The sequence below is a fragment of the Phoca vitulina genome, unplaced genomic scaffold, assembly GCF_004348235.1.
Source record: "Phoca vitulina isolate PV1807 unplaced genomic scaffold, GSC_HSeal_1.0 scaffold3, whole genome shotgun sequence".
Lineage (NCBI taxonomy): Eukaryota > Metazoa > Chordata > Mammalia > Carnivora > Phocidae > Phoca > Phoca vitulina.
The window spans coordinates 42,475,436-42,496,874 of record NW_022589706.1 but is presented as its reverse complement, the minus strand read 5'-3'; the positions used below and the strand labels follow the sequence as shown (position 1 = coordinate 42,496,874).

The 21,439-nt window shown below is 34.5% G+C and overlaps 1 non-coding gene across 1 annotated transcript; it reads left to right on the top strand.

The window, feature by feature from the left end:
• Positions 1-12,898: 12,898 nt before the first annotated feature.
• Positions 12,899-13,005, top strand: LOC116630315. The gene has a single exon (XR_004298918.1). It is a non-coding gene; the product is annotated as a U6 spliceosomal RNA (small nuclear RNA).
• Positions 13,006-21,439: the final 8,434 nt, after the last annotated feature.

Here is a 21,439-nt window from a genome sequence, read left to right as displayed (position 1 = left end):
TTGTGGGTGGTTATTCATTCTATGTTGCCTATCTTCATGATATCATGTAGAGGGAAAAGGGGAAAGGTGATTATAATCAGATAGTGTAAAGCAGTTTTATGCTTTACAAACAATATCACCTCATCAACAATATTTATTTTCTTCCATGTGCAAAGTTATGCGTATAGTGTTATGGCAAAATAAGTTATGAATATAGGGCTCGTGGCACAATCTATACCCTTTGAAATCCACCATTTGGCTTGAAGACTTAAGGCACAAACATTTGACAATCTTAATGATAGTAGTATGAAATAGGCAATATGCACTGTTTAGGTTAAAAAGAGTATAAGAATTAACAGGACATTAGAGAATGAAAAAGCAAGCAATTCAGTGTAGTTTGTTTTATGTTTATATGTGTATAGGTGTGAGATAAGAAATATTCTATGTTATGAGAATATACGTATAAGTGTATATGTGTATATATAACATAATATTGCATATGCCACACACATACATATGTTTTTGTGATATCTATGTGTGTTCTAGTTTAGTTCATTTCAATTAAACTCAGCACTTCTTGACTACCACGTGTATACTAAATACTTCTTAAGTGTAAATTTGTAGTGAGGTGAGGACAGGTGAAAATGATGAATAAACCTTTCAATTGTGTAAGCATCCCCATCAAGAGAGGAAAAGGTGGTGGAATATATCTCCAGCAAAGGTTAACAGACCTTTCTTTATTTTAGTTGATTCTTTTTGTACCTTCTAATAAAATGTCTGAGCTGGAGCTAGTCCTTGAAATGACACGAGAACCATTCTGACATTCAGATCTGTCTAAACTAGACAGATCCTCTGTGCTAAATAATTTGGATATCATGTAAAAAATGATAAAACTGTATTTTTTATCTTTATTTTATCTTTATATTTTGAATGACTGTTCTTTGATATAAACAGAGGCAGCCAAATACACTTAGACTGAGATCTTTAATTGAAAGCAATTGCTTTGGGTAATTAATTTATCTTTCTTTTTTTTAAAGTAACCTTATTTATAAAATAGAAAAAGTCTTATCTACTCCATTATATGTTGGTTGAACTCATGTCTGTAAATGAGTGTTAAGTATAACGCATATTTTATTGTCTTTTCAAGTTCATATCAAGACCATATTATGTATGCAATATGTAAACTATGAGTCATATTATCTTTGACTTTCTCTTTGCTTTCAACACTGTGTGTGATATTTCTTCAAGGTGCTACTTGACAATGTGAGGATAGAGTAGTTTAGCCAAATACCTGTGGAGAGGGTGATGATGTCTTGTGCCTTCAAGATGGTGCCAGCAAGCTTATCATCCATCTTAATTTCTCACGACATGTTTATCTACCTAATTCACTGTGGCATGAAGGAGAGATGAAGACTGTATGCTTTAGGTAAGCTCAACAATATGCAATATCCTTTGTACCTCATTAGACCTATATATTAAAAAGAAAAGAAAAGAGACCCCCCCCAAAAAAAACCCTCTGTTATTTAAATAGCCATTTAAGAATTCTCTTTACAAATCATGACAACAAACGGATTTTGAGAAGAAGCTTATGCACCAACAATCATAGATCAGAAACAATCTGCTACATGAATACTCTCTTGCCCTTTAAACAAAGTTTATATAACCTTGTTAGTAGTATTTTCACAACTCATTTTTTAATTCTGTGCCAACAAGTACCTTTGTGGGGGATTAAAATCCAATAGCCACAAAAATATGTGGGAGGAATAGAAGTATGAGAATATTTTAAGTTACACTATTACTTTAAACTGAAGACTAAATAATGTTTATCCTTCGTTCAGAGAAAAGATTATATGCCATTTTTAGATGCTATATCTTTAAAGTCCCCGGAATTATGACAGCATCTAAATTTGTTAGTTAGTCTCAAGAATAATACAAGTAGCTATATTCACCAAAATATAATATTATAAAGCCTGTAGATTTATTTTAGTACATTTATTTAAATAAATTTTAAATGGAGTTTCATGCATGGTTTATCTAATATCAATTTCCTAGTAGTTTGGGGTTTGTGGTATTGTAAGTTATATTTAGTGCAATGTAATATTTTTAGGTTATTCATCTGTTCCAGATGTTCACTTAGTTTTATTGTCTATAATTTATACTGAGTAGGTTACCAGATGCCCCTACCCTCATTCCATGGCACAGGGCTCCCTCCTCCATATCAGTACCACTCGACAGAGCAACACTACTTCCAGAAAGTGATGCTGTTTTCCAAAGGATGATATTGTCCAAGGCTTGTCCTAGATATGCAAGAAATAAGAACTTCAGGATACATTATGTTTGAGTGATACTATTTAATCAAAGAATTTTAACTTCTCTCTGGCTTTCAATCACTGGTTTTCGTATCTTACTTTATTTTCTGAAAAATACAATAGAATCATTTACTATATTTTAAACTAAACCTAAAGTGTATGGAAATGGAATTTTTGAGCAGGAGGGTGTAGGGATAGAGTTGCTGGGTAGGATGTCTCATACACTCAGCATGGTATATGAAAACTCTGGCCTTGGAAACTAACAGACCAGTTAGTTGGAGCTCCAGTTCCACGATCTGATAGCTGTGGGACCCTACAGAAATTACTTAATTTCACTAATACTTATTTCTTCATTTATAGCATGAGGATGATAATATCTATTTCAAGGAGTTCTTGAGAGAATAAGTGAGATATTGTAAACATTGTTTATCACTGTTCTCAGCATAAAGTTGAATAGACATGTTTTTCAAAGATAATTTTTCCCAATAGAAATTTAATGATCCTTTTTTAAACTGGTTTTGTACAGTTACAAAAATGGAACTTCATTATTAATATTTTTGAATCTGGGAGCTATGAAGTGAAGTGATAACATGTTCTTTTCTACATACCTCTCTGTATGTCAATCTTATATATTCACTCTATATATCAATCTCGTGTAAATATAAAAAGGTGGTATTTTTAAAACATAGCTGGGAAAATTGCTTATCTATTTCTGGGCTCTATTTTGGACCCAAATTATCTAAATTAGTATTATCCTAGCATTCCAACTGTAGACATGGATAAATTAGTTGTCTCTCTTGTGGCCTAACTTGTATAGCTGATTTTGTACATACAAATGTAGTGTGAATTGCTAACATCAAAGCAGTATTCTAGACAGAACATCTTCAGGTTCAGGGGGCAGGTTTATAAAATGTGGATTTTCATCACAATATTTCTAAATTAAATGGGCCTCACAAACCACTACAGATGAAGTCCTAAGACTGTTTTATTATTGAAATAAAATTTTGAAATCGAAATGGTCTAAAAGTTATTTTCCTTTTCTTAGTTGACAAAATGCTCTTATTTTTAGCTCTACCTGAAGAAATATATTGATTACTGATTTCTTTTTTTTTTTTAAGATTTTATTTATTTATTTGACAGAGATAGAGTGAGAGAGCACAAGCAGGGGGAGCAGTAGGCAGAGGGAGAAGCAGGCTTCCCGTGCAGCAGGGAGCCCGATGAGGGACTCGATCCCAGGACCCTGGGATCATGACCTGAGCCTAAGGCAGATGCTTAACTGACTGAGCCACCCAGGCGTCCCTGATTTCTGATTTCTTAGCTTTTTTTAAGAAACAGTAAAGCAAATGTGCCTTCTATTGTCACTATTCCCAAATATGTATTTAGACGTAATTTTCTTTGATAGTAAAATAGATAGATAGATAGATAGATAGATAGATAGATAGATAGATAGATATAGATGATTGAAAGATGCCTCTTTTTTAAAATGCCAGGGCAGTTAGCACAGTGTGTTATATTAGTTTCAAGTATACAATGGAGCAATTCAACAATTCCATATGTTTCTCAGGGCTCATCAAGAGAGGTGTGACAGATGCCTTTTACAACTATAATTCATAGGTATGTATAGCATGTCAATCCTTATATTTTGAAATATAATCTCATCACATAGAACAGAAAGTATGTTTTGATTTTTCAATATTTCTTATTAGCAACATTATGGGATTTATTTCTCATATGAGAAAACACACCAATGAAGGTGTAATTCCAAAGATGTTTTAGTGTCTAATTCCATCTTGTGAAAATTTGAATTGAGATGGAAAATAGATTGTTAAAAACAAACTGTAGAATGCTTTCGTGGAAGACAAGGTCAACTTGAAGGATGAAAGATGGGTTGACATTGTTTTCAACAACCCAGCTTCATTATTCTGAGCATGTAATACATCTATAATATTCTACTAAACAATTGAATCAAATGTTAATTTCTTTCTCTGGTCGCATGTCCATGTCATGAATAGCAATGATTTAAAACATTATAATGGAGGTATTTGTAAGATACTGAACTGCTCGAGGAATGATTCACTCTTCATGTCGGTAGTATTGTGTCTTACTCTCCCACTTATAATACCAAAATACTTCACCATGATTGATGCTCGGATAGTGAGCCAACAGAAGCAATAGTGATTTGCCAGTTGTTTTTTTGCTATTACCATTCAGGAATATTGCAACTTAGTACTATTACTTTTTTCAAAACTTGAATGAATTGAAATATCATCTTTAACAAATAAGTATAAACTGAATGGTATCCATTTCCCATGCTATGGTTGTTTTTGTTTTTTTGTTTTTTTGTTTTTCCACTCATGATAAATTTAACATTAATGATAACTTCCAACCTGATAGCTCAGGCAAGTGATGACCTGTGTGCATTCTTAGGAAAGTGATCGAACAGGTACTAGGCATCTTCTAAAATGATACCTTACAGTTGTGTTTGAATCTAGAAATTCATCAAGCTGTCAACTTTTTATACCTGCTTACTCTATACTCTTTCTTCTGAAGTTCTTGTACCTAATATCTTATTAGAAATTCTTGGTAGCAGATGTGTTTAAAAATTCATAACCTCCCTAAATATATACATGTAATACAATTCATTAAAGTATATTACATACTCTAGTTAGCAAATCAGTTTTCTACAGGGTTTACAGTAGCAATTCTGAAACTATTTTATGTGTGTATAAGGATGAGTAAATACATAAGGGTATTGTAGATAAAGAGAGCGATGTTTGTCACTGTTGGAGAAAAATGATAAATATAAGTATTATTTACAATATATTTCATTATTTATAATATTATAAGTAACAAAAAGGAGGAGACTAGAATAATTCCTGTGATACTAAATTAGAATCAGAAGTATGAGTATGATACAAATATATTAAATAATACATAAAAATATTATATATAAATATATATTATATAATATATACCATAAATATTATATATATTGATCGATTAGTATGGATGCATGTGTAAGTAGTTTCGTGTGTATGTACATATACATAATCATGTATATGTACATACACACATGCTATGGACACACACACACACAATTTCTATGCTTAATCAACTGAAAGGGCCTCAAACCAATGATACCCTAGTAGCAGTGAACACAACTGAGGTCTAGATCATGGTTTCTAAATACCATTCCCCAGTGAAAAAAAAGAACCACAGAGCTACTAAGAGAAATACTTGATTCCAGAGCTTCTGTAGTGAAAATACAAAGTAAGGTAAAAATATTTTGTGGTGCCAGAACCAGCGGTGTTCCAAAAAGAGTGAGATCATTTCAAAAGGACAAAGGAGTCAACCTGAAGAAACTACCAAAGGCCAAGCTGGAATAATTAAAGCAACAAAATAAACTGTAGTATTGAATTATAACTGATAGAATAAAACAAGTATCCTTGAATTTCATAGTTACATGAAATAATACTTGAATAATAAATAAATGTAGGAGAGAAGGGACAGTTTTCCATTATACAAGAATTAAAATTTTAAAATGTAGCAGGAATGAAGCAAATATAAAATCAGTATTAAGCAAATATTAGATTAATAACTACTGCAGGCTGGGGCACCTGTGTGGATCAGTCAATTAAGGGTCTGCCTTTGGCTCAGGTCAGGATCTCAGGGTCCTGGGATGGGGTCCCGTATCGGGTTCCCTGCTCAGTGGGAAGTCTGCTTCTCCTTCTCCCTCTGCCCCACCTACTCATGCTTTCTCTCCCTCTCTCAAATAAATAAAATCTTAAAAAGTAATAATAATTACTGCAGACCAGCTCCACACGTGGATGGTAGATCATTGACCAAAGTTTGAAAATTGGGTATCTACATGGTCTAAACGTGTCTTTCCCAAGGTATTTTTAATATTAAAAGGAATAATAGAGGAACGTCTGGGTGGCTCAGTCTTTAAGCATCTGCCTTCTGCTCAGGTCATGATCCCAGAGTCCTGGGATGGAGTCCCACTTCAGGATCCTTGCTCAGGGGGGAGCCTGCTTCTCCCTCTGCCTGCTGCTCCCCCTGCTTGTGCGCTCTCTCTCTCTCTTCCTGAAATAAATAAATAAAATCTTTAAAAAAAAGAATAGCAACTTTACAGTAGAGAAACCTGGCAGACAACTTCACAAAGCTATCAAGGTTAACATCATCTGTCATAGACATGTCAAGATCCTGGACCACCTGATACCATGCACTGAAAAGGACATATCCTCACTTCTGTTGTATTCTTGTCAAAAGTGCAGGACTTGAACCGAATCGGAAAATATCAGACAAATCCAAATTTAACAACAGTCCACAAATAATTTATTGATCCTCTTCAAAAATTCAAGGATCACGAAAGACGAGGAATGACTGGGAACAATCACAGACTGGAGAAGATTAAGGAGACACAACGACTGAATTACTTCATAAAAGACATTCTTCCCAACTTGAGGAGTTACTTTATAAATCAACCTAAGTGTTCAACAGTGGTATTGAATTTTTTAAATGAATCCTTTGAATATTGCTTGTATTTTTTACAAAAATATTTGGAAATCTTTAATCAAAGTATTCAGCAAATGCAACTTAAGAACAATTCAGCTTCCAAAGCTTTTAGGGAAATGTAATTATTGACAATCTTGCAAACAGGCAGACATTGTAATGTATCTCTTAAAAAAAAGGGAGCTAACAAATGTAGTAAAGAGCTCAAAGGGTATACTGGATTTAACTTGAAATTACCAAGTTGCAATTTGGAATCTCAACTTCTGGTAAAAAAAAAAATATATATATATATATATTTTAAAGGAATCCATATTTCTAAATGAATAAATTTATATTCTGTAGTGGAATTGAATAAAAATGAGAAGACTTATTTTTTGCTGCATCTAAATTGAGCAAAATATAAATAGTCATAGAGAAAATGGATTTACAAGATTTTTCTTATAAGAACAATTTTTGGAGAAAGGTAATTTGAATGGAGGCCAATGGCAAATGTCTATTAAAATAAATAATTGGATTGAAATATTTACTCATTTAAATATAAAAATATTATAATTAAGAATATCTTTGATTGCACAGAATATGCTCTGAGCTTACCAAGTACCTCAGCCTGTAGAGTATTTATCAGTTAAAACTATTACTGTCAGCAGAGAAAACTTAGTTAATGGTGTGCATAATATCACATTTAGTAACCATAGAGTTCAACTTTAAGTAAGATTGCAGGGAATTATATGAAAAAAAATGAATATCTTGAAAAATGTATCCTTCAGAGAAACAATATAGTATTAGTGACATAGCGTTAGGGATAAACACAACTAAGAAATTTAGTGGCTATGCACCATAATTATTATATCCCCTATATTATTTTTAATGTTTGATTAATAAATGCATATGTTTTGTTTTAATGCATATGTTATTTTTATTACATTATAAAGAATAAAAAATAAAACCTCATTTGAAACAGAAACAAAAACCCATAATGCCATTATGACATCTAATAAAATTAACAATAATTCCATGTCAAAAAGAAAAAACAAATAATTTTTTCTTAAAATAGTGTTTGAATATATTATCAATTTGTTAGTTATTACATAACTCTTCCAAAAAATATAACATTTTTATGAATTTTAACTCCCTTCCACTCTCTTACAGTGCCTCTGTTGAACAATATAGATTGTTTCATAAAAAAGCTATTTAATAGATACAGTATTAATTCACTTATTGCAAACATACAATCCAAATAAGAAAACAGAAATAAATAGTGTTAGAGATATGAGGTAAACAGGAGAAAGGTGCATCCTGCCACGCTAGGATTGTAAACAAGCACAAGACGGTCAGGAAGGCTCTTTCGGTAGAGCACAATGAATCCCAAAAGTTGAAAATGCTTCAGCTCTGTGAAGAAAAGAGAAAGTGTTTAGGGCAAAAAGCACAAGAACAAAACGAGAAAACATTTGGCAAGCCCCAGAGATTGAAACCTTTCGAAGACTGATGTCGCTGGGTACTGTGACTCAGGGAGAGTGGCGTGTGATAAGGTTGGAGGAGTGGGCAGTGAACAGAGATGCCTTGTTCTAGTGCAGGTCCCTAGGAAACACACTCTATGACAGCGATTTTCATATAGGAATTTTTTTCTGAGAAGTGTTTTCAATAACAAGTGTAAGATAGTGAGACAAGCACAACTGAGCATACAGAGAAGTTGAATGGGCATGTATTGTGTATATGTCATATATCATAGATCATATATATCACGGATCATATGTATCATAGGAAATGGGTTGCATCATTCAGAGAGGAAAAAACTGGAGCGTTATGCACTGGCTTTTACGTGCTTTGGCTAAAAGCAAAACAAGTCACTCCTGCGCACAGCCTGTTGACTGGAGTGGTAATTTGGCCCTACTTATTTGCATGGGACCTGAAAAATGTGTAAAAAATAGATGGAATGTTTGGTGAGTTATGCCCTCCATACAGGAGATAAGAGAAGTATTCCATATAATCAGTATCTATCTACATTGCCTATTGTAGCCTAATAAAGGTATCAATAACATTTTTATGTGTCTCCACATGTGAGATTAGCATTAAAAAAATAACCACGTGTATAAGTAGAAACTCAATACGTATCTGTTGAATAAATAACCTCAATGTTGAATTGAATAACATTCCATGTATATTCGTTTTGTATCAATTTTTATTTATATTGTTATTTCAACACTATTCAGATTTCCTCCAAATGGGTCCTCCTTGCAAAGTTCTGTTCCTCAAATCTTGAATTAACTGAAATATATGTTTTAATGTTCCAGCATCAAACGAATGTCTGAATAATTTGGTAGAAGGAAGGTGATGAATAAATACATACTGTTTCTGCAAGATGATCATCTCTTCTTTTAGAAATATTACCTACATAATATCTATTCTGTTTTTATTGTACTCAGCCTGAGTGAACTACATATTTATTTCAAATAGTATATTCAGAGACAGAAATATTACCAACAGCTTTCTTTACGATCGTTTTGGCCTTACCCTGGGGTAAACTAGGGTCAAATTTCATTTATCACTTGACAACTATGAAGCTTATTCTGATCAATAGATTGCAATGGCATCCAGCTCATATATCTAAACAGCAACAGGTTCCAGAGCAAAGACTGGAAGGGTGCACATCTGTTCTACAAAACAACATATTTCCTGAAAGCTATACACAGTCACGTTATTTGCCTCTTTAAGTATAGGCAACACTAATTTCAGATGATAAAGCAGAATAGAGTTTTCCTAAGTGAAGGTGGGATAGGGGATTGGAGGGGAAGATGAGGGAGATTTGGCGAATCAGGGTAAGAGTCACAACACTCAGGCATTAAAAAAATATATAGCCTTGGTTTCCCAGATCTAGAGAAGTTTTTCTTTTTTTTTTTAAATATTTTATTTACTTATTTGACAGAGAGAGAGAGAGAGCACAAGCAGAGGGAAAAGCAGGCAGAGGGAGAGAGAGAAGAAGTCTCCCCGCAGAGCAGGGAGACCGATGCCATGCGGAGCTTGATCCCAGGACTCTGGGATCATGACCTGAGCTGAAGGCAGATGCTTAACCAACTGAGCCACCCAGGTGCCCCAAGAGAAGTTTTTCTATGACATGAAGTAGAATGCTAGGGAGTTGCTCAAAGATATATGTGGAAGGAAATGATGGAAATTGCTTGGGAGATGGAAAAGTTTTATATCTTATTCGAAGTGATGATTGCTTGGGTATATACATTTACAAAAACTCATCAGTTGCATGCATATAAGAGCTGTGCATTTCATCCTGTGTAAGTTTTTTTTTTCTCAAAACAAAAATACAATGTAGCTTCTTTGGAAACTTCAAAAATTAAACTACCATGAAAAATGTGAAAGATGCAGTGATAACGATTCCTACAGCATTTTCCATTTAATTCTCCAGTAGCATAAGTGCAAGACTGAAGGTATTGAAGAATAATTATCAGAAGTAACAATAGTGTCAGAATTGGTATTTTCTACTAAGCAAATTATTCCAGTCCCTAGCAGTTAGTGTTCAGTTATTCCAAAGCAAAATGATCTAGTTCTTAGCACCTGATATGCATCTATTCTTCTGGAAATGGATTTTTCTTCTTTTTTTTTTCCTCTGATAAAAATCAACTTCAAAAGGAGTTTGCTTTCATCTGAAATATGTCTTGCATTGTCCAAAATTTATTCACATAGACTTTGACTATATAACTATTTCAAAGAGTATTACACTGTTACACTGCTTTCATAGTACTGAGCTAATAAGAACTAGAACATAGAAATGGACAGGTACTCTGAATGTCTTGGTAGTTACACACATGTAAAGAGGGTTAAAGATAAATTATTTGAAATTGCAAAAATCTGCTGCATTAATAAAATCTTATGTTAGTATTCTAGGGACATTTTTGCATATTCTCTCAAAATTAAAGGAAACTGTGTATATCTTCTACATACTTTTACTAAGATCCCATCTCTGATACCTTCATAATTCACTTGCCAGTTTTGAGTGAGCCATGCAAGGAAATCCTATATATTGCATGCTACAGTGCAAGTAACCCTTCCTATTGGCTCTTAAGGCTTTGCAGATTCAATTGTCCTTGAGAGTTTGTGGCAGAAAGAGATGCGATATGGACTCTGAAGAAAACTAGAGAAACAAAATCATAACATCAGTCCCTTACTTTTGGAAGCAAAGCCATGCTCCCTTTTTGCACAAGTAACTCTCCTTTGAGAACATCACTCCTCTCAGTAATACAAAAGGAACAAACATATAAATAAATAAAGTTTGTCCAGTAGCTTCAGAGAGTCTATTTCATTGGAACAAATTAGGTCATGGTCACATCTCTGAATTAAATACAGGCTGGGAAATTAAGCATTTTGATTAGCCATTTCTGAATCACATATGCCCTTGGAGCTTGGAGGCAAGTATAGAATCACCTGTTGCCAATGGAAGCCAAATCAAACATAGGCATAAGTGAGTGTTAGCATTAGCAAAAAAAATTAAAAAAAAAAAAAAAAAAGGTAAATCTGCTGCAGTTTTATATTTACCTATCATTGCACTTTCTCTGATTGGTAAGACCCAAAGTCATAACTGGAGATGTAAAATTGTGCCTGAAGTTGGAGTATGTCCTTTTTATTAGTTTAAAGGTTAAAGGTAAAGAAACTCTACCACAGGCATTCACAATGCTAAATATTTAAAGAAAATTTCCACCCACTTTTCTTCCTTTTCACAACTCTAGGCCATACTATTACTTTTCCTTCTTTTTTTTTTTTTTTTTCCCCAGGGAAGTGAGGAACATTGTCCACGTGTGTTCTTTTATCATTTTCCCATCTCTTGTCCTGCCAATCTCCCTCTTCTGATGGCAGTGGTGTGGGACAACAATGAGAACGGGTCTTGTCCTCACCCTGGCAGATACTTCAGGATAATTTGACAGGTATCTACACACCTTTTGTAATTCCAAACACATGAGATACAATAGGCATGCAATGTTATTGACAATGTATCTTTCATATTTTCTTTTTCTGATTAACTTGTGGATTTCTTTGACTAGTTCAAAGTAATATAGATGTAGGGAGTACACAAAAAGCTAAATATATAATCAAAGCATAAAGATTTAAAAATTCCATCACTTCATTGAAATTTATGGAGAACAAACATAGTAATTATTTTGATTATAATTATAATTGTGTTAATTACAATAATCTGTACAAATTTTTCTAAAACCCAAAATCAAACCAAGAAATATCTTGTGCCTGATAAGATAGCTTTATTTTAACTTTAACTATTTCAAAGACATCTTCTACTACCTTTGTAAAGTATAATTTTTGTTTGCGAAAAAAAATCTCACAGTCTTCACAAACACTATAGCTTTGTTGCTGTACATGGTCAATTTAACAGAGTAACTTAAAATTGTTCTCTTAAGGTATGATTCTTTTTCAAGAATTTAGGAGTACAGGATAGAAATAGAGTGAACAAAGTCTCCTTACTTTCAAGTTTTTATACCTAGAGAATAGGTTACATTATATATGAAATCAGGCATATCCACAGACTGGGGTGGAAGCTAATAGGCAATAAGATGATAGGAAAAAGTTATTTTTAAATAACAGGAAGCTTTGTTGGTACTGAGTAACATTTATTTTAAAGAGGAAGAAACACTCTAGATTGATTTTAATAGCTGGGAGAAAGGCATGGGGAAAGGTTGCAGGAGATCAGCAGGAAGGAAATGACTGTTGATGAAGTTCGTTCATTCTATTAGGCTTAATCTTCCTTATTCCACTTCATTTTCTCAGGAACATTTTGAGGTTACTGTTATTCAATATTTATTTCATGAAAGCTAACTCTGAGTTAAGTAACTTCCCCCAAAGGTTTCAGAGTTAGAGTGGTCAGAATCAAGAAACAAATGGTGAGTGCATTATTGCATTCACAGCTAGCCCCAAAGTTCCTTGTGAGGGAGAATTTTCTTGTTAAGGAAAATGTTTTCATGGAGTCAATTAGGGTAGAAGACCATGGCCTCTGGGAGTACATGGAGGCAGGAGCTCAAACTGCAAAAAAAAAAACAAAAAATTTAAACAACAGCACTTTTCATTAAAAGAAATAAAATTGAGTGCCCACTTGGGCAGCACAGATACTGAAACTGGAAGGATACAAAGAAGATTAGCATGACCCCTGCACAAGGATGACACCCAAATTCATGAAGCATTCCAAATTTTTTTTAAAAACAAACAAACAAAAAATAAAATAAAATAAAATAGAATTGGGGGATCACTATTTTGGTATGCTCATGAAAGGAAAGACAAAAAAAGGGAAAAGGCAAAAAAGAAAGATTGAAAACAGTTTTTATAAAACTAGGCTCTATATGACCTAAAATTCAAAGAGAAGTCCCAGGGTAGACAAAGAAACTTTGAGGAACAAGAATTCTGAATGCAAAGTAATTTTGCCTTGTGTTCCTTAAATCCTCAGTCAAGACTGATGAAAACTTGGTCAGGAGAGTTTTGCTGAAGGGGCACCTGGGTGGCTCAGTTGGTTAATCGTCTGCCTTTGGCTCAGGTCATGATCCCGGGGTCCTGGGATTGAGTCCCACATCGGGCTCCCTGCTCAGCGGGAGGCCTGCTTCTCCCTCTCCCTCTGCCTGCTGCTCCCCCTGCTTGTGCCCTCTCTCTCTTTCTCTCTGTCAAATAAATAAATAAAACCCTTTAAAAAAAGAGAGATTTTTTTTGTAGTTATTGTGGTGGGTTGGTGAAATATGAACATGGGTCTAGATTTCAAACCTGGAAGACATGTGTGAAGCAAGCACACCTATGTGATAGGAAAAGCCTGGAGTTTGAGACTCCTCAGTTCACAGAATTTTTTCTTCTTGTCAATTCACCTAGATCTTAGTCATAAAAGATTATCTAACACCTCTCTTTCATTTGACTTGTTTTCTTAACTGAGCACTAAAGAAATAACTTACAGGAAAGCACAATTTAGGTAAATTTGGTCTGAAATATTACTAAAAACTTCTGGAAATTTAGCGTGAAATAGTGAAAATCCAGATAAATGTATTTTTTTAAAGAAAGAAAATGATGCAGTTCTATTGGTTTAAAACACATATTAAATTAAAGTGTCTCTAAGCAGAGACTATGTCAGCTTGTTTCAATAAATAGATAAAATAAATTTGTAATTAGGAGCATCTGCTTGGTTATAAACACACATATGTTATAGCCCATAAACTGAGATTATTCTCTTAAGTAACATGTTCCCTATAGTATTACTTGCAATTTGAGTCTCTTTAGAAAAACATTTCTAGATATATATTGAAGTTCTGCATTATGTAGTGGTTGAGACCATGGGATATATAGTGAAGAGAATGTGGTTCAAATCCTGGCTTAGCAACCTCATATTTGTGTGGACGTGGGCAAATTTCTTACCTTCCCTGAGCCTTTGTGTGCTCTTCAAAACAGTGGGGTTTTGGCTATCTATCTCTGCCTAAGGAACCATCCCAAGCTTACAGATAAAAACAACAACTACTTTCATAAGTTCACAATTCCATGGAAGAGGAATTTGGTCCTGGGACAAGGGGCCTGTGGTCTCTGATTTACAGTATCTGGTACCTGTGCTCTGGCATTTGACTGGGTTTTAGTGGTTTCACCATGATTATCCTGCCATCTTAATGTTCCTTGGCCTCTCTTTCTCCACGTGGTATCTCATCTTTCAGGATCTTTCTAAGTTTCTTGAGCTTTTCACAGTATAGAAGACTTAGGGATGTTGCAAATCCTACATAGTGACTGGTTTCCAGGAGAGAGGAAGACACAGAAAGTAGAAGTTGCTAGGCCAGTCAAGGGCTATATGAAATGGCACAGTGCCAGTCCCACTGTGTTCTTTATTAGAGGATAGAGAGCCCGACCAGACTGAAGAGTGGAGAAGAGTTAGGACAATTTGATAAGGAATGGCAAAGTCATGTTGTAAAAAGCATGTCCAATGGGAGGTATGGTTCTGGCCATTTTTAAGAAATATAATATGTCACATGGGATAACGATGCCTATCTTGTAAGGGCTTTGTGAAGTTTAGAACATGTGTCAGGATCTGGCACACACTAAGCCCTCAATACATGGCGGCAGTTTATTAGATTGGACAGCTCAGTTTGGATTATCACAAATTCTCAAATAGTAAAATTGAAGTTAGGACTATTTGAAAAATATTGTGATTTGACCATAGTGCTAAATCAAAATAAAGAGAAAATTAAAATGGCAGGATTCTAGTACAAAATGCATAAACCCACCACAATATTTATAAAACTATTTTTACTAATGCCATGCATTAACACTGTCAACTCTTCTTTGTTGTTGCTCCAACCTCCCCAGTAAAGCAGAGGAGTGGCCCGTCCTGAAGCTACCCTACCTGGGGAATTGTTGAAGGGTCAGGAGATAAGGTGTGGTTGCACAGGGCTAGATTTCTACAGGAGAAAACTCAGGATGATGAGAACCAAGGAATCAGGAAATCCAAAATCCTCTGGGAAGAACCAGTTTTAGTTTTTATGACAGAAAAATTCCATATGCCAGTAACCAGAGACAGAAATTGAAGTAGGTGGTCATGGTGTGAGCGGTCTAACGTTGGCTTGAAATCGGTGTAGATACAGACACCGTAGCAGTGGTGGTGGTAGTGATGGTTGGGCCAATTGTTTTGAATAACATCAGGCTTTCAGACTTACTTATATTTGATTGAAGATACATTTCTCCCTCTTTTTTAAGACCAATAACCAAGTCTTATGCAGAAGTTGGGATGACACCTGAGCTGTTATAAATATTTGGCAAAATGATAGCCTCAGGGTTTAATCTATCATATGTATTAATATCAGATAAACTGTTCCTTTCAGTTTTGATTTATTTTGTGACCTCTTATTGATAATTTGTCAAAAGGACACCAAGCTGAAAGAACAAAAATGCACCTGACTAATGTGAACTGTTCTAACTCATCAAAGGTTGAAATGGTTGGAGTATGTTTATCTCTAAATTTTTCTGGTAAATCTGGGTAAAGGAAGGATATCTCAGGAGCGTGAGTCACATTTGTATTTATATCAGTACCTACATTTTTACTTGCATTGGCTTGCCACAGACTTAGGGAAGTAAAGCATTATTTGTTTCCAGTTTAGTGCTAATGTACATGAGTAATGCACTAATAAATATTGCAAGCAAATCAATTGTACTTCCTAATAGCAAGGTGAACAGCAATAGCATTTTATGCAAGATCATAGGAGATTGAACACTAAACCTGAAAAGGGATGATTCTAGCCCTGACATTTCATTATTTCTTGGGATTTGTGCATCTCCCTTAATGTACAGTTAATGTAATTTGAGGTTATGAATCTTTGTTATAGTCTTCGTTTATATCTTTAAAGTAACAAATCTCAAGTTGTGACTATAGCAGACAGCATTCACAGAATTCTGACCAGGAAACTAAACTAACTCACAAATTTTCATTCTTCGTGGGGAAAATGTATAAATTCTATTTCTTTTTCATTGGAATGTATACTTTGGGTGAATAATGTTTGACATATATTTATTGCTAGTAAAATTCTCAGAATCTGTCCCATTCAGTTCATTGTTTCTGCCAGGGAAGCATGGGGTTGAAATAACAAGAATAAACAATGGAAATATTGGTTTTAGCAGTAAATGCAATATGATTGATCATCTCAGGACTCTCTGTGCCCACTGACTTGTATTCCCAGCATTATTTAAAATGGCTTAGCACCTTACATGACCAATCCTGTAAGGTAGCCAAAAGAGAATGGATTCTCCTCAGAGGTTTTGAAACATATACAAAGGAGCATTTTCCATTCATTTAAAATCTGAATGCGACTAAAATGTTCTTTCTCAGAAAAAAATTGTCATTTCCTTTTTTACATAAAATACACAAATATTTTTCCCTGTGGTATACAGACTTATTGACATTTAGGGTAACATCTGTGTGTGTGTGTGTGTGTGTGTGTGTGTGTGTGTGTGTGTATGTGTGTAGCCATTAAGTAAAAGAATTCCTTTGAGCTCTATATCATTATTGTTGAAATCCATCAAAGATCAAAAGGGACACTCTTGCCCTTAAGCAAAGTCAGTTTTTGTTTAGCTCTCTACAGCAAGAGAAAACACACACCAGGGGAAATTGGGGGACATTTCAGGAAAAGGGAGTTGAGAGGACTTCTTCTAGGGTTTGGGGTACTATTCAGTAAGTTTGTGGAGAAATTAGAGAGATAGGGACCTGTTCTGGCTTGAATAGTGTCCAAAAGTGGAGAAATGTGTTGATTTGATGATTTAATAATTTTTATCCAGGTGGAAGGAGGACTAAGAGCAAGAAGTGGAGTTGGTAAAAACTAATCATTGCTCAGAAAGAGAGATTAGTCCTGTTTGCAACTACATGATGGCCTGGACTATGTCCTGTGAGAAACTATGTTTACGTTCTAATGATCTGATTCCCAGCAGGGCCAATATTTACTTCTTCATTATATTGGAAAAATGCAGAAAAAAAATTAGCTCACACTTGATCTCTTTCAGAAGTATGCATTTGTGAGAATTTTAAAAATCTTAAGAAAAACAAAATTAGAAATAAATCTGTTAGGAAACTTAGATCAAAACAATTAGATAGATAGATGATATATAGATAAAGATGTAGATAGATGTATAATATACAAGAAAGTATATATCTCTATGATATATACAGAGTGTCCCCAACTTGTAAAGGTTTGTCTTATAATTTATGATGGTGGGAAAGTGATAGTCATCTGGTAGAAACTGTACTTCGAATTTTGAATTTCGGTCATCTCCTGGGCTGACGATATGTGGTATGATACTCCCTTGTGATGCTGGGCGGGGGCAGCACTGCAGCTCCCAGTCAGCCAGGCGAGCACAAGTCCTTTACCCGGACTCACACACTGACAGCCGTTCTGTACCCACGCAACCATTCTCTTTTCCGCTTCAGGACAGTGGGCAATACATTACATCAAATAGTCAACGCTTTATTATAAAATAAGCTTTGTGTTGGATAATTCTGCCCAACTGTAGGCTAATGTAAGTGTTCTGAGTACATGTAAGGTAGGCTAGGCTAAGTTATGATGTTTGGTAAGTGAGGTGTATTAAATGCATTTGGACTTGGGATATTTTCAGGTTAGGATGGGTTTGTTAGGAGGTAACTCTACTGTAAGTTGAGAAGCTCTGTAGATATTATATGATATAGTAGATATCGATTATATATAACATAGCAAATCATCTATATAAATTTATGAGTTGAGCTAAGAGCAAGGTATTTGCAGTTATAATGAGATTTATTGTTATAATACTTTAGAGATTCCCAGGACAATAATTTGCTGCACAATTTAAACTCTGTATTTATAGGGCTTTGTTTTAGGGTTATTGACAGTTAGAAAATATTATTAATTCTAAATTTAGGAATAAGAAAGTTCAATGCTGAGCCTCAGGTACAACCTAAAATGAAATAACTCAAAGGACCATTTGAAACTTCCTGTAGAGAGGAAGACAAAGAGAAGATAAACAGGGCTCCAACTTCATCCGCTTTGATCAATCCTCACAGAGATACATATAATAACATCTGAGGACTTCTTTTTGGACTAAAATATCACCTTCTTTCCGGGCTTATCTCTTTTCTGCTCTTCCATGTTTCAAATTCCTTTTATCCTTAGTGGTTGGAGACTGCTACTTCTATAATTTGACAGAGAAACCTATGCCTGAGGCTATGATAGTCAGCATATTGGATATATTTTTTAAAAGACAGAGAGCAATAGCAAAACATCATCGTGATGCATAGTCATTCCAGACTGAGTTCCATAGTTGCAGGAAAATAATCTGCTTTTGTTTACCATTAGAACCTCAGTATCTAGTACAGTGCCTGATATGGTGTAGTATTCAAAGTATTTGTGATGTGAATGAATAAATCCATGATGAAGAGTCTGCGTTAATGTGTCATAATAATATACGAGATGTTGCGGTGATAAAAGATCTTCAAATCTCAGTGATTTACCACAAGGAAAGTTCATTTCTTATGTATGCTACATAACTAACATGTGGACCTGTGGATCTCTTTTGCATTGACTGCTTTCAGCAATTAGGCTGATAGAAGGACTTTTGTCCTGGAAAATTGCTAACTGATAAGGTAGAGGAAAAGAGTACTAATACTTAACAATTTTCTATGACATTTCATGAGTTAAATCAAGACCAGAATTAACAATCAGGTGGAGAAGAATAATAGTACCTCAGAAAAGACAGAGAATATTTGCAAATGATCATGTAATATTCCATATTTGGCCTCGCTAATACCAAAAGTATTTGAAAATGCAAATCAGAAAGAGACTGATAAAATCTTGTCCTGAAAAAATTATGACTAGAAATTCATTTTAGGATTTATCTCGATACTTTCAACTACCTTGTTATGAGAGAAGTTGAAAGATCATAGGCATTAATAAGATTAAAACAAGGTTCTTTGAAAACTGAGTGTAATCACTTGCATGCTAATAAATTTTGGTTTAGATCTTCTTTTATGTTTATGGAAATAAATCATATGATCCTTTTTCTACAGCCCTTGTAAAGACATACTAGTAAGAATGCCGGCACTTCAAAACTTCAAGTTTTAAAGGAATTTGAGGGAATGAAACTCAGCTAATTTGAAAGAAGGAAAACACAGATATCCCACAACCTATTCAGTGTTCATATAGTTCAAAACAGTTGCATCCTATTACTAAAGTAAATACCTCCTAGTATTTAAAGTCTGACAGCCTGCCAGGCAATCAGTAAAATTACTGTGAATCTGACACATTTAGTAAAACTCTTTCAGTCTTTCATAACTACAAGTGGTTGAGAATGAGGTTTTAGCCAATTTGAATTTTTTACTCTTGCTGCTGGTAGCAGTCATTTTCCTATAAAGCAATTCATTGGTGACACTGATGTTCAAGAATGAGAATTCAATGAAGGCTGCTTGAGATGAGCTTAATTAACAGGATATTCAAAAATTGTTATAGTATTCCCATTCAAAGAGAATGCATTTATAATGCTTCCCTTATTGTTAACAATAAAAATGTTGCATTAAATAGCTGCTTCTCTCCAAATGATGTTCATACTCAAAGACCTAAAGAAGCCTCACCTTTTGCATAATGCCCTTTCCATCCATTCTAAATCCCATTGATCTCTTTTCTGCACCACACGTTAGTGTGTGAACTACTGGTTTTGTTATTTTATAATGTGTACCCTCTGGAATTGTTCCCAGGGTAACCTATCTCCTACAAAAATTGTTTTTACTCTCCTCACCTTTAATGACACTGAATAGAGTTAACAGCCACCACAAACATGTCACCTACCATGAGGAATTTAGTATACTAGACCTCTGATATTCATTAATTAGTAATAAATCCTGTTGAGACTTACAATTCCAAGCATCCTTCCATTATGTTAGAATATGGAGATGAACAATACAGACAGAGCCCTTATATTTATAGGTATTATTAATATTTAATAGCTACAACAGCTTTGTAAGATTGGTATGATCTTCCTTTGTAGATGACATAAATGAGTTGGATGAGTAGGGCAGAAGTGAGTGACTTTTTCAGGTCAAGCTACTAGTAAGTGGCAGACTGTGTTAATTTGCTTGGGCTGCCATAACATTTGCTTTCTCACTGTGGTAATGTGGATTGGCTGTGGTCTCCCTGTTGAGCTTTTCTACTTCCATTATGATTTGCTGCATGGTGGCCTGTGAGTCTCTTTCTCAAGAAGGCTGTTTGCTTCTTCATTTCTTAAACAGTTTTATTGAAGTATAATTGATACACCAAAAATTGGACATATTTAATGTATACAAGTTGATGAGGTTGGAGATATGCCTACACCCATGAAACTGTCACCACAGTCAAGGTAATAAACATATCCACCACCTCCAAAAGTTTCCTCTTGCCCCTTTTTGTTTGTTTTTGTTGTAAGAACAATTAACATTTTTGATCAAATTTTTAAGTGAACAATACTGAATTGTTAATTATAAGCATTATTTGTACAGCAAATCTCTAGAACTTGTTTATCTCATGTAACTGAAACTCTATACCTATAGACTAACAACTCTCCATTTCCCCTTCCCCCCAGTCCCTGGCAATCACTATTCTACTCTCTGTTTTTAAGGGTTTGATTATTTTAGATCCCTCATATATATGGACTCATGCAGTATTTTTCCTTCTCTGATGGGCTTATTTCACTTAGCATAAGGTCCTCCAGGTTTATTGATGTTCCATATGGCAGGATTTCCTTCTTCTCTGATGCTGAATAATATTCCATTGGATATGGAAATCACCTAAATGTCTATTAAATGATGAATGAATAACGAAAATAGTCCTTCACTTTTAGTAGAATGGCTTTTCTAAAATTATTCTCCATTTCCATCCTGAGTCATGGCAAAGCCCTTAGACCTAACAGTATCTCCATCACGGAGGGTGGGTAATTGAGAGACTTATTGATCACAGCACCATGGGAGCAACAAAAAACCCTTATAGATGATAAATCTTTCTTGCTTCTCAAAACAAAAAAAAAAAACAAAATCATCTTTTAATGTTAAATTGATCAAGAATTCTTTAAAGGAATGTAAACCTCCTTGATTACATATATATATGAACAGACTGAATGACATCAGTGGC